At 36.2% G+C, this 13,775-nt stretch overlaps 1 protein-coding gene across 5 annotated transcripts in view; it reads left to right on the forward strand.

Moving 5' to 3' along the window:
• Nucleotides 1-13,775, forward strand: part of LOC310905284 (uncharacterized protein) — a 289,193-nt gene that overhangs the window by 132,887 nt on the left and 142,531 nt on the right. Inside the window, exon 4 of one of the 5 annotated variants that reach the window (XR_014588900.1) lies at nt 626-4,850. The exons of the other annotated variants lie outside the window; for them this stretch is intronic. The gene's annotated coding sequence lies outside the window, so the exon portion shown is untranslated. Of the gene's footprint in view, nt 1-625; nt 4,851-13,775 lie in introns of those variants that run through there. 5 annotated transcript variants of the gene reach the window in all.

Raw genomic sequence — 13,775 nt, forward strand, 5'->3', positions numbered from 1 at the left:
TTATAGTTTATTACCAGGGATGAATAGAACCCAAGTATATTATACTGGTGAAAATAGGCAGTCTAGTAACTACTATAGCTACTTAACCTGCACTTAGGAGACCTTCTTAGCTTACCTGTACGTTTCTTTGATAGTAGATGGGCTGAAAATTGCTAGTCTGGAAACCCACCGCAAGTGAAACTTTGGCTTTTTTTCTGAATTAGAAAAATAAGAAAAGTAATGTTGTTTCTTTTGTTGACATTAATGTTTTTTTTATTCTATCTGGCCAACAATATGAATCCTAGTGTCAGTGTAAACTTGATTTAGACTATGAATTATAAAATTCTAATGATGTGAGGTGGTTGTAAACTGCTAATTTTTTTCCTCCAGTGAAAAGCGGTACTTAAATAAAACCATTAAAGCAGGCCACTTCTAACTGCATTGTAACACAGAAAGCTTTCCAGGCATAGCATATTGTGTTTAGTATCACTTTAGAATTCTATAAATCTTTGATCAGCTTTTATTTAATCTTTGTCTAAATTGGAAGATAGCAATGGTCCCTTAAGATTTTGTATGGAATTGAATGAAATTTAATAAGGTGCCTGAAGGTTATTTGATTGTGAGTCGTAGCACTTTCATTTTACAGGCTTAAGCAATACTGACCTCAGAAGGACTGTCATTCAGACTAGGTGGAGGGTGGAGAAAGAAAATATTTTATTCTTCTTCATTCCAATCCTTTTTACTTGATAAGCCCATAATAAAAGTCAAAATGAAGTCCTGACCAATTCTGAGTCCAATTCTCTCTTCATAGATAGTGGATTAATTTCTGGAACATTTTAGAGTAGGAAATGCAAAACAAGACAACATCTAAATGGCTTTCACATTGACAACCTTGTCAAACTGTATAAATTTGGAGTAGAACAGAGCTAGGAGATCAGATGACATGGGATGTTTCTCAGGGGACCACCTGGTGAATTTTGAAGGTCCCCAGAACAGACTGTGGGTTACCCTGAACTGTAGGAGGTCCTCCTACCCACTCAAGCAGAAACTGAATGTTTTGAAATGAAATGTCCAATTATTTCAGCTTGATGCACAACACAAATAGCTGAGAGAATAAACCTGATGTCTTCGAAAGTTTTCATTTGTCTTTTAAAGTTGCCTTTCTCACAGGCTTATGTAGATGCCATCTCGATTATTAAAGCACAATTGCATTAGCGACAAGCTGCTTCCCTCAATTAGTTTTGACACAAGGTAATTTTATGGCTTTAAGTACACCTATCTTTGACTTCTGACGGATTTTCCTGTGTCCTTGCTTCCTACCTAAACCACCTTTTCTTTTTACATTTGTATAATGCACTGTCTGGTGTTTCAATTTTAATCATAATTATATATTACAATTTATTTGCATTACACTAATATCTAAATGTCAAGGCTGCTCAGCATTGCACACAGTGAAATATATTAAGTATCTCTAAATCAGTTACAGATACTGCTGCAATGTCACTGTGCATATAGGTGTTTCATTCAATAACAATGAATGGTTTATTTTCTGTTTGTAAATAAAGTAATGAAAGAAAGACCAAGAAGAATGGAAAATGAGTGGAAAGAGTTGGTTTTAAGAAGAGATATAATTGGAAGCAGTAACTGAGTACTTGATATTTTACTGACTTGAAATAGGTGAACTACACAGCATATTGTGAGGGCATGTTAGGATCTCCATGATGCAAAACTACTGTAGGATTATTCAGGAGCATAAAAACTTCCATCTGACCCAAAATCTAGCTAATCCAGTACCTAGTCTCTGACAGTAGCTGCTGTGAGAGTATGATAGGCAGATAACCCGCCCTGCAGAATTTTCATGCTAGTCTCTAACAGTAGTTAACATAAATTCATAAGGTATAATATCCTTTAGAAAAGATATGCTCAGGAGCTTATTCTGGCATGCTGCACAAAGAAGGTACTTTCAGAAAATATTTGGGCAGGTTATTTGAATCTATTTGCTTATATTAAGCAGTATGGTATCTTTTGCTGACTTTTTTTTTTTTTTGAAAGCAGGGAAGACAGAAAAACACAGTACAGGTATTCAAGGCTGGAATTGCTTTCATTCTGGATAAAATTCTGGCAGTAAGCGGCCCATTTAATGAAGTGTTCCTATTGCTGTTAACTTAAAGAATATGAACAGTTCTATTCAGCTCAGTTTGACCTCTCCTGTAGTTAGGACAGTACCTAGTGCTATGACAGTACCAAGTACTATCGTTAGACGCTTTTTTGTGTACACGTGGAACAGCTACTTGGAATACAGTTTTCAATACTACTTAGCCTACTGCTACTGGGGAGTCTGCTTTTAAAAGTGATCTAGATTCTTCTAGATGGTTTTGAAAGGTGATAAGTGCCAGTAAGTACAAAGAGTTTCCTTAGTGCCAGTTGACCTCCCTTACAATATTCTGCCCTACACATGCCTCCATATCTTTGGAAATCTGGAGCTTGGGAACTTCGGTACTTGTGGGTATAGTGGGAAACAGCAACATCATAGAAAATAGGTATAGAAGGAGGCTGAAGCGGTCATCAGATGCATTCCCCCATCCCGAGGTAGGATCAACTCTGTTTAACAACTCTTAATGATAGACCCAATGTATTCTTAAATTTGCGATGCTGAAGCCTGCACTTACGGCCATCTGATTCATTCTAGTACTTTACCAGCCCTTTTTGTCAGAATGGTATTTTCCTTAGTTCTAGTTATTTATTTTGATGTAATTTAAGGGCATTTTTTATTGTACTATTCTTAGTGGATGTGGAGAATAGGGTGTTCCTTGTGATATGTTTCTTCATGTTTTTGAAGGCAGTAACTGTATTGCCGTCCTTCATGCCCTTTTTCTCTAGACTTAATCCCTCTTGCAGCCTTTTCTCAGATTATATTTTCTAAATTACTGATCATTGAGGTGCTTTTGCAAATGTTATCTTAAGTGTCCCATGGAAGTAGTGTTTAGGTACCTTCATGTTTGTCTGTTTTTTTATCTTTTTTCAGTATAATGACATTAAAGTATAAACAGTGCTAGTGAGTGGAGCTGAACTAGCTAGTTAAGCTGGAAACAGGTAATCCAAAGATTATGACCGGATGGTCAGATAATACTGGTAAACGGACTATTCCCAATTATTTGTACACTTTTTGTTGAGAATGCAACCAATTGTTAAAATAGAAAAATTATGCTCTCCAGAAAACAATCAGTGAAGAAAAAAATTATTCAGCCCAAACTGTTACACTCTGTCTAACCAATCATAGGTTTTCATAATAACAGTGACTGCAGTATCATACAATCTAGATTATGCCATTATTGACTATACATACAGAATGGGCATAGAAATAACAAGGAAATAAATGGAAGAGATTTACTGAAGTGTAACAACCAACAACTTGTGTGTTCTCAGCAGGAAATGCAGCAAGCATATTGCTTTTGTGAACCTATCCAAGAAAGGATGACAGTAACCCAGTGTTACAGTGTTTAAAGCATGTCTGACTATGGCAGTGGATCTTTATGGGATCAGAGGAAATGTCATTTTTAAGGAGTGTTTTAGTAACATTGCACAGGATTAGAAGCTGGATTTCTGTTGCCAGCTTTCAGTTGCCGGAGATCTGTTTTACCAGTAACTGGCCTAGGAATTCTATAGTCTCTCAAGTAAACCTGGACATTGTCTTCTTTAGACACTTTAAGTAGAAAGATATTACTAAAGAAGGTACTTTGGAGGACAATTTCCAATTCAAGGATTTCAGAAAATCTGTCTGTAGAATCTGTTCTGTTTTAAAGGACTTCTGTGCCTCATTTCTTGTGCAACACTTTGAAAATGTACCTGACTTGTCAAAAACTTGTCTTCACCTCTTTTTTAGGCTTGCTGCTCTGTGGGCTGCGGTTCTTTGCAGAAGTAGATTGCCACCCCATAATTCCCCAAACTTATATACATACCCCTCTGTAGGCTTCCAGATGGCCTGTATTTTGGGCAGTGGTTCCAACTGACTTTAAATATTGGTATGCTTTTTTGAAAATCAACCATTTACTTTCTATTTCAGTGAGGAAGCAGTCTAAGACTTAAATGTACCAATACATGGAGGTTTACTGTATTTCACAAAAACATTTATCCAGTACTAAGGCTCACTGATATCATGTCTTGCAAGGCTATTGTTCTTCATCATGAGTCTACTCCTAGCAAAACTCATTTCTACCTAGCTGATCTGTGGGCAGATTGAGAACCTACCAATATCACTATAGGCCCCATCATATTTTGAGTTGAATTCAGAAGTCTTGGTGTTTTGAAGACTGAACTCGGCTCTCCTTTTCAGTGGTGTTCTTTCAGAATTGTGAGTATTCAGCTGTGCTATTCATCCAGAGAATTAGATCTGTAAATATGCACACCTGATTGCCAATAACATTAATAGGAATTGCACCTGTATTCATAGAACACAACAGATGCCTCTGTGCCTTTAGATTTCCTATTTCTTAACAGTAATGATGCTTTGAGGGCAGTATTACTTTAAGAACAGAGCCCATTTAATTTGCTTGGACTTTGAAATCTTCTGGTAGAGAATAATTGCCTGACACACAGCTCCTAGGAGGTGAATTTAAATGAAAGACATTTTCCAAGCTGCAAAGCAAAATTACTAAATGCCTGATTAGAAGATCTGTGTCACTAGTAGTGCTTTATTATGAGAACTCCCTTAAAAAATTCATATCAACACTTGCCTTTCACAGTCCACAGCCTGGTGCCTATTAAGACCCTGAACAGACTGTATCTTCTTAACTGATATAAAATGGGATATAGATCAATAACAACCTATGTTCTAGGTGTACCAGGAAGCCTAAGTGTAGGAAGACAGTATCTGTGCCATCGTCCTAGGAAAGCACAGCAGATATACAGGTTTGGGATAACCAGCTTTCCTCTTCAGTGCTGCATGGGTATATTCTAGCTGTTCCTTTTTTTTTTTTTTTTTTTTTATCCCTGAAAAGAAAGGATATAAATATTAAAACAATAAAATTTCAATTTTCAAGTAAAGGAGAAGAAATATTGCTAAACATAAATTGCAGATGAGGAAGTGATTTCTGCACAGGAAAATGGCTCTTGCCAGCAGGGTAATATCTAGACATCTAGACATCTAGAGGAGTTCTATTATTTACTTTTGCTTCTCCATTTTTATTGCAGTCTACTAGCTTACCAAATGATTTTTATTGCCTCCTTTTATGATTTTTCTCAAGGTAAGGCTCCAAGTGTTTCTGACGATATAGGGTCAGGAGAACATCTAAGGCCTGGTTCATCCTCACAATTTTAAGTCTGTTCAAATTTGTGATAATCAAGGATGCCCAAAATTGAGGATTAGAAATAAGTAATCAGACTCAACATCCATATCTGATGTTAACCTTTAAGTTAAGTTGAATTTCTCTTACTGAGCTTTCAAGGCTAAAGAGTTGCACTCAACTAATGAAATTGCAAATGAAAAGTTAATTAGTCGTCACTTCTAAAAATAGTATTTTAGCAATCAAATATCCATGATTTAGCTCTCTAGAGTTGTGATAATTTGCAGTGAAAAAGACCAGTTTATAACAGCATGTACAATTCACTTCTGATAATCTCTAAAGAATCTCAGTTGCGTCTTTCACTGCATATATTTTGACTGAAAAACTGGCTAATTAACATGAACTGTAAGAGATTGCTATGCCTGAATCCATTTCCTAGTTTTCTTCTGAACCTTTTTTCATAGGGGGAAAAGGGAGCTGTGTTATCAGAATGCAGTAGGCTTTGTTTTTTTCAGTGTTGCAGTTTTTTGTAATGTGACATTATACAGCAGCCTCATTATATTCAACTCTACAATGTGTTGCTCAGCCGTGAGCTTGATGGTTTCATGGAGCATGGGGTGAGTTTAATTCCTCTTTCTAAAGGAGATGCATCTTGCTTCACTGATTATTTTCTGGACTTTAAAAGATGCAACTTTATAAAATACTCTACAGCTCCTACTTGGGGAGAATAGAAAGTGGCTTAATGAAAGACTGCAGTGGAGGCCATTATGAAGCAAGCCATGCTGTTATGGGTTAGAGAACACCTCTCAATTCTCTAACCTCTTATTCTGTTCATTTTTTGAATGAATAACTCCTAAAACCTCTGATATTTAAATATCAGAATAGTGCTGTTCACTGCATGCTGTCTTGACTCTCTTCCATATCTCTTCTAGCATCAGGGCTATATGTCCTTTTCTTATAATTCTTTCCAAATTGGGTTGTCCCTGGTAAAGGATGTTACTAGATTCAGTCCAAAACAGGTGCTGTCCCACTCTTTGCACCTGCTTGCAACTGCAGTTACCTGTTCAGAATCCTGAAGGTGCCACATGCCCAGCCCACTAGCTGCTGCTGTCCTCTTATTAGGAGAAGTCTGTTGGGAAAATGAGACAACTTCATATAATCATGTCTGGATTTAGCGGTTTGAAAGTAAACTGCTGTGACACTGATAGCAGGGATGTGAGAAGAAATTTAGACCAAATTTACTGATATGTCCAAAACACAAAGTTCCCCCAAAATGTAATTGTGATTAGAATATGCACTTTCAAGCATTTTGTGATATTTGAAATGTTACCAAATCACAGAATTTCCTATGTGTAATGAAGAATGATAGAGCTGTTTGCTTGTTTGTTTTAATGGCAGAAGCTTACTGCTTACAGCAGTAAAGCTTACAGCTTTAATGGAAGAAGCTTACTACCAGTGAAGTAGTAGGCCCAGAGTGCAAGGTCTCTGGCTTTCATTGCCTCAATCTACTCACAAGGACATAGTTGAGCCACTTAACATACTCATGGGACCAGCACCTAGCATCTTCCCAAGAGCAGTTTCCATTGTCAGAGAAATGAAAACTCAAACAAGGTATGAAGTAGTTCCATTTAATAGCATTCTAATTCACAAATTTCCTTAGAGAGTGACAGCATTTATCAAAACTACTTTAGTGGTCTTGCTCTTCTGTGTTCTTCAAGGAACAGGAATATCTTCCTTGCCCAGTGCATAAATACATCAGTATTTGTATTTAAGACAACAAAATCACTTATTTCAAACTTGCCAATGCTGCAAGTTTTTTTCAGTGTTGTTCTCTGATGAGGAAGTTGTTAGCTGTGGAAGGATTTGGAAAACAGCTTTCGTATATTAAAGTGGAGGCTTGCTTATAGGTCCCAAACCATTATTAGAAATTCTTCAATGAATAAGTCTATTAAGTCAGTGAGATAACTCATGAAGTATGTTTTCTTGTAGCATCAGTACAGGTGTCAGAATTTACCCCTCCAGGAAATCTAGATTTCCCTAGTGTCATACTCTGGGAAAATATTTCAGTTGAACTCTTTATTGTATCCTTAGGTTGTTAGGAAACTTCTGTGATGTTACAGAAATGGCATAATTCTGCATAATGATATAATGCTAAAATATTCCTATAATTTCCATAACAATTTACTATGAGATGTGACAGATAGAAAGCTTTCCTTCTGTGACTGTAAGAGCAAGGAGACTTACTTCCCATAGTTTTTTATATGTGCTTATTTTTGTAAACAATCCATAGCACGTATTTCTTTGTGAACTGTAATGCTCATTCTCTCCTTCCTGCGTGTCATGGCTGTGAAGCGTCACAGATGGCGGTGCTAGTACACAATGTGTGAACAATATGGGACAGGCCTGAGAAGCCTGACAGGCTTAGTAAGAGGTTCATAAAGCTGAAAGTGGACACGTACTTCCAGGCTTGAGCAGTTCTAATTAGTATTCATCGCAAGCAATGCTATGTCTTTGGATTTCTAGGGCAACTCTTTTTATTACAGTAGAAATGCTCTGTGTTATGAAAGTATCTACTTATTTTTCCTTCTTTCAGAAGTCAGCATGTACAGGCCTATTTTTATTCCTGCTCAGTGGAATGCATTTTTCTGAGCTGTTCTGAGCTGAATTTAGTACAACTATTTGTAAGAAGAAAGGCCTTTTTTAGGGTTATCTCCTGCTTATAATTTATTACATACAGATATGTTACTTACAGCTCTTTTTAAAACTATTTAAAAATTGGCTGGTTTACACTCTCTCTTCCTGTGTAATCAGTGGAATTTACCCAGGTTATACTGACTGAGGGTTCATCCTTTCCTTGTGGAACTTCTGTGGTCAGAATTCAAGAGTTTTGAAAATTTCAATGTTTTAAAATGTGTTCATACTTTAAAAAAAAAAAAAAAAGTACAGAGAAATGCTTGCATTTAATCTACTTTAAAGCAATCTAGATTACCAGAGCCCAAGTTTTACAAAAAGTCATTTGGAAGCATCAGTGACTCAGTGAATACCAGTGTATGTTATGGGCAGTTACTGAACAGAGTGAAAATATTAAAGGATGCTTCTCTAAGCACTGGGAAGCATTCAGCTAGTATCTAATAGGCTGGGGTCTAACTCAGCAAGTTAAAATAATTTTAAATTGTCTTCAAAAAAAATTGAAAAGAGCAATTATTCTAGAAAATGTGATTTCAAAGGACAATCTGATTTTTAATCTAATATATGTTCAGTTTGAAGTCTTTCAATGGGTTCCATTAGTGACTATACTCTCAGAAAACATGTCTTGAGACAAGATACCAAACTTGAAGAATCATTGTTCTATGAAATACAGCAATGCTGTGTTCACTGATACATATCTGAAAAATAATAGAAGATCGTGTCATCTGCTTCCTCTCTGTTCTGAACTTGAAGGGAGAAATTAAGTCCATGCTACTACACATCAGTTACTGAACTCTTAAAGGAGACTTGATAATTAAATTAGTATCTTAGATGCTATTTTGTTCAATATATTTCTACTTTTATTCCTTAATCTTTCAATCTGTCATTAAGTATTTAAGGATATTTTAAGTCTCTACTTTGAAAATCTAAGCCGATTTCTTTTACAAAGGATGTTAAGTGCTCAGAGAGAGCACAGTAAGCTATGGAGAGAATGGGACGTATGTATCATTTCTCAGCATGTCAAAGGGACTGAATCCCACTCTTTGATACTAATTCTTTTTCCACTTAGTGCCTCTCCGTTTTAAAATTCATCTGTAAAATGGCTCTAAGTAACACCTCTGACATAGGGATGCAGTGAGAAAGCTAAACACTGCAAAGATGATCTGATTATACACAGGATTTTATGAAATGCTGACTTTGAGGAATGAAGACCTTAACATTTCTTCAGTCCTGTATTCATAAACAATACCCACTCTTAGTATTTCCCTCACTGGAACCAAGACTGGCAGTGAACTGTCTGAATCTAATGCACATTTGTTAGAGAAAAAAAGGTGCATCATACCTTTTGTGTCTGTCATACCAAGACATATTTGTTGAGAAACTGGCAGCTTTTATAAAAATTTACTTTGCTGCATTGAATGTGCTTAACAGTAAGCAAGCCCTGCCTAAATAAGTCAGGTGATATCTTTTGAAAGTAAAAGGATCTTCCTCTGCTTGAGGGGAAGATTTCTATTCTTATCGGTAATTCTGGGAAGGCAAGTGTTCAGCTATTGTCACTGTTGTCTGGTCAAGGGGTAAGAAGGCAACATAGAATGAGTTATGAACCAAAGCAGAACCCCTAAGCCGTCAGTACCATATGCGATGAAATCTCCTCAGATACACACATACAGAGAAAAAACAGGTCTCTCTGTCCTGTAGGGACTGCTTCTGTCTACATTTTGTGGGCCTTATGGAAAGGGCATCAGAAAGGTTCATATTTTGAACATTATTATTGAATTAAAGATTCTGGTTTTTTTTGTTCACCTCACTTTTCTGCCTTCATCTTCTACCTTTTTGTACAAAGCAGATACTGAATGCATATAAATATTTGAATTATATTATTTATTGTTGATGATTTACTTTATTTTGGGGAGAGGCCCAGTGTCCTATGTTACAACTGTAATAGAGCTTTTCACCATGAATTGAAATGTACCTGTCTGAGAAACCCAGACTTATTTTCCTAGCGAACTACAGCAAGAAGCTGGTTTAGTTAGAAAAAAACAGACATTTTCTGGTACTGTTACCTCTTATTTCTCTAACATATTATTAATTACCCATTCTGTTGTGGGTGTAGAAATTTATGTCCTTTTAATATTTATGTACATGCTTTTCTTTACTCTGTGAGTTGCCCCATAGAAATCAGGCAAGCAGAATTATTCCATTGGATCTGTGTGTACAGCCTCATTGAGAACCACAGTCGTGTGGGTCTTTGAACTCCAGATTAGTGACTTTGAAAGGGCTCTTATGGGGATGAGAGACTTCTGATCTGATTGGATTCCAGGATGGTCCCAGCAATACTTTCCACTGCATGTTATTTATTTTTTTATTCTGAAAGTTCAGTGGAACTTCAGGTTTCTGTACTTCACAAAGGGCTTTAAATCTCAACAATTTTGGTTTTGAACATTGTGAAAACCCTATTTCAGTGTCTTGGAAATTCCATGTAACAAATCCATCATCATTTCTGTGTATTTCTCTGGTACTGGTTGAACACAGTCAAGATTTCTTGTCTGTAGTACGTTTCTCACCTGTAAAGTAATTCATAGATAAGTTGACTTTACCTGGCTAACAAAAGCAGTGGATGTTTAATTTTAAATATGTACTCAGGCAAATGAAGGAAACTGTTACCCTGGAACAAGACACTTCAGACGTTAATCATAATTATTAATCACAGTTTTTCTAGAAACTTGAATTTTAATCCAGGTTTAGAGTAATTGTCACATTAGTACATATTCAGTGCATATTGCAAAGTAGATCTACGCTACAGTGTTCTGCGACAAAGAAGTGTTTTGCAATCTGATTTAATTTAGTTTCATGGCATCGAGTCATTCTGTTTGTTTTTGTTGTTGTTTGTTTGTTTGTTTTTAAAGCAACATTATAATAAACATGAGTAGTTTCATGGTAATAGTTATAGTAATCTCTCTTTCTAAATTGCCTGAAAAGGTCTTTGCTGGAAGTTAACTGACAATTACAAATTCTTAGGATTTCTATAGTTCTTGAATGTATTTGTTATATACCATTAGTCACCAGGTGAAGCCCGTCAGTAATGGCAATACCCTTCAGCAATAGCTGGGGAGAATTTAACACTGATTGATGGCAGGTCACCTGGAATTGGTTGGCAGAATTTCCAATTTTCTGTTGGGAAATTGCTTATTTCTTGAAGTCTATTCCCATTTTTACAAGTAGACAGCAAGCTGAGATTATACATTATTATGTGTCCAACTATAAAATTGTGATGGATAGTGTCACAGATTTAAATAGAGTTAAACATTTCATTTAAGGTTGATTTTAAGAAAAAGAAAAGGCTAAATAACTTCAAACTGTAAACTGCAACTTATCTTTGGCTTTCATTTGTTCATCTAGATTCAGAACAACAGTGTTGCATCTTAACTAGTTTTAAACAGAGAATTACTTGCTTTGTTATCATTCTTTAAAGTATTCAAAGGGTTATGGTATCTTTGTTGTAAACATTTTTTTTCAGTTTCTGAGGTTTATCCAGGGACTGACTGACTGAGCAGATTAATGTTTTACCTTCACTTATGGGACCTAGGTTAAAAATCTGGCAAAACTGCATTGACAGAAAATCAAAGGCCATTCAGCAAAGCCTTCCTACAGTTCTTCTTTTAAATCATAAGGGAGAGCAGCCAATAACAACCAGTCATTTCCTGTTTCCAGAGGGATACATGTTAAAAGCAAGTACAGACTTTTTATTCCATTAGCGTACAATAACGTATTATCTTTTTGAAATCTGACTGAATTGTTTTGGAACAAAGAACCTATGCCCTACCATAATCCAATGGAAAATAGTGACCCTACGAGTAAAAGCTGATGCTGTAACTCCAACAAGGAGATGCATTATATATTGATGACATTCTCAAAATACATTTATGATATTAGCAAAATAGAAATGGCTCTGGATTTAAGTCTTAAAGTGAAATTTTAAGATTGGCATATCTAAAATGAAACTGCCAGTGTGGTACTTTGAGCTCTTTCATAGGTGACCAGGTCCCTATACACTGCACAGCAAGAGCTACATGCCTTGAAATGGGATTCAAGATAAAAAAAAGGTAATGACTAGGCAGCTATTCAGAGTTAACCAGTGAGATATGCTTAGGATAACAGTGGAGTTAGAAATCTTGCCATCTTGTTTACCTTCACCTGTTAAGAATCATATTTCATGTGCCTCCTTCATGACCTATTTAAACTTGACTTCTTTCCTGTGCTGTGAAATGGCTTAAACAAGATGGGGTAAGGATGACCCTCCCCTGACCCTCCCAAGCCTTTAGCTTGATCATTAGGGTTTTCTGGACGGTAGCAAATGTAAGATTTCAGCCCCTCAGAAAGAAACTCTCTACTTCTTGGAGAGAGTTTAATTACTGGGTTGAATATGAACAACCACTTTGACTGTATGTGACAAAAAGTCATCACTGCATTTTAATAATGTAGTGTACAGTTCTGTGGTCTGCATCTTCTGAATCTGCCAGTAGGCTCCAGCGCTGCAGCAAGTTCTGAGCTCCTTGTTTCTGAAGCCCAGTTGGGAGCAAGCAGGCATTGCTGAGTGCAGAGGTGCCTTAGCCTTGTAGACACCGGGGGCTCTCCCTGAGATGAATACAGGGAACTTCCTCAAAGTCACTTACAGGGTTTAGGTAACAATACTGCTTCTTGTTTCAGTATTTTGTTCTAAAAGCAAAAATTTTACTTAAATCGCCCTTCAGGTATTTAATAATACCCGTGTTTGGTCTCTTTGACAGTCACACTGAGGTTACAGACTTACAGTCTTACTTCAGTAGTTTAATGACAAAGGCTTCCAACGTGAAATTGTTGAGTACTGAAGGCCTCTTCTTTATGAACTTCAGTGCTTTTAAAATTTGGCCCTAAAAGAAATCAAAGATAAAACAAATTTTGTAGAAGCTAGTTCAAGAGCGCAAGAAAATGCCAGAAGATGAAAATTGGCAGCATTACTTCAGAGGCTTTTACATTCCAAAATTTAATTAGATGTGCTCACCTAGAACTGTTGGAAATATGTTTACTGCTTTCAGATCTTCCTCTCTTATGAACTCATATTATGAAGAAGCTATTAAATATCACACAGTGTCAGATTCAAAAGTCTATCCTACTAGGAGCAGGCAAATGTATTATTTACTGTTTTGTCTCAAATTATACTTACTGTACTTATTGCACAAACAAATAGTGCTTTTTTTTGCCTTTTTTTTTTCTCCTGAACTATAAATGCATTTAGGATCTGTCTTTATTTGCAGTCTACTCAGTTTGCACTAGGTATTAACCTATTTTATAATACTGAAAATTAACTGAACCAGAATAGTTTTGAATGCCTAAACTAGCATCTAAACAAGCATCCTGATTATTGTTAGTCCTCTGAAAATAGAAAAGACTAAATACTTTCTGCAACATTTGGAGTCATACAAGCATTACTTTATTTTCTCAGACCTAAAAGCCAATACTTGCATAACTATTTGATGCTTTTTATCAGAAGCATTGGTGCACATCAGTGAGAACTTTCCACCACCTTGAAAATGACTTTTAGAATATTTCATTAGCAGACTGTCTTTCAGAACTCAAGTTGACATTCATGTTTCTTCACACCAGTCTTTCATCCACAAAACTCTTTGTTCTGCTGAACAGTTTCGAGACAATATGGGCAATCAAAAAAGCAAAGGCTTATGACCTATCTGCATCTTCCATTCCAACATTTGATCAGTCTTATTCAAATCTCATCTTTTAATACTCCTTTGAGAACTTTCTGAGAATTTTATTTCCTTTCTTTCATTA

This window comes from Anser anser, assembly GCF_964211835.1.
Source record: "Anser anser genome assembly, chromosome: 11".
NCBI lineage: Eukaryota > Metazoa > Chordata > Aves > Anseriformes > Anatidae > Anser > Anser anser.